Raw genomic sequence first — 969 nt, 5'->3', positions numbered from 1 at the left:
ATTACCATGATAGTTTATCCTGGTAGGAAAACACTTTCAAATGCCAATAAACAACCAAGAAATGGATACTTCTTTTCTATATCCTCTTCCAACTTTTGTTGCATCATTTAAAATACATGTCTGGCCTAAAGTATATTTTCAGGTTATTTGGCAACACTAGGAAATTCTCCATACAATCAGATAATCTATCTCTGTCTTTGACATTTTCAGTATCCCCCAATCTCATTTAACTTAAGAATGCTCAAAAGCAATAGTATTATTGGGATTTATCAGTTTTTTTCTGAGACGTTAAAAATATCTATACATAAATTCCTTTTTAAAATATGCAATAAATAAGTCAGGCAGAGAAGGACAGACACCATATGTTTGCACGTATAGAAGCATTAGGAGGAACTTAATGGAGGACCATGGGGGAGAAGAAGGGGAAAAATAGTGAGAGAGGGAGAGAGACAAACCATGAGAGATTCTTGAATGTCCAGAACAAACTGAGGGCTGATGGGGGTGGGGAGAAGGGGAAGGGGGAGAAGGGGGGTGATGGGCATGGAGGAGGGCACTTGTGGGGATGAGCACTGGGTATTATATGGAAACCAACTTGACAAACTATTTAATAAGTAAATAAACAAATAAATAAAGTAATGAAAAAAGCAAAAAAAAAAAATACAATAAAAATAATTTAGAAACTCGAGGGGGCAAGATGGTGGAGAAGTAAGGAGCTCCGTACTTGCACTCTCGCCCATACATCACACAGAAAAGATCTGAAGCCATTGGAAACCTTACAAAACCTGAGAGATTGGGAGAAAAAGGACGCAGAATCCACTGAGAGAGCCTTCTAACGTGAATGCGAACCTGGCAAGATAAAATCGGGCCGGGATTGGAGACTCCAGGGTGGGAGGCGATCCCCCTCTACCCTCTACGGGGAGTGAGAGGGGAAAAGGAGAGAGTCCGAAACGGAAAAACCTCCGCTGGGGG

This window comes from Hyaena hyaena, unplaced genomic scaffold (genome assembly GCF_003009895.1).
Source record: "Hyaena hyaena isolate Hyena2069 unplaced genomic scaffold, ASM300989v1 scaffold_566, whole genome shotgun sequence".
Taxonomy (NCBI): domain Eukaryota; kingdom Metazoa; phylum Chordata; class Mammalia; order Carnivora; family Hyaenidae; genus Hyaena; species Hyaena hyaena.
The sequence above is the reverse complement of the archived record's forward strand: the minus strand, read 5'-3'. Positions refer to the sequence as shown.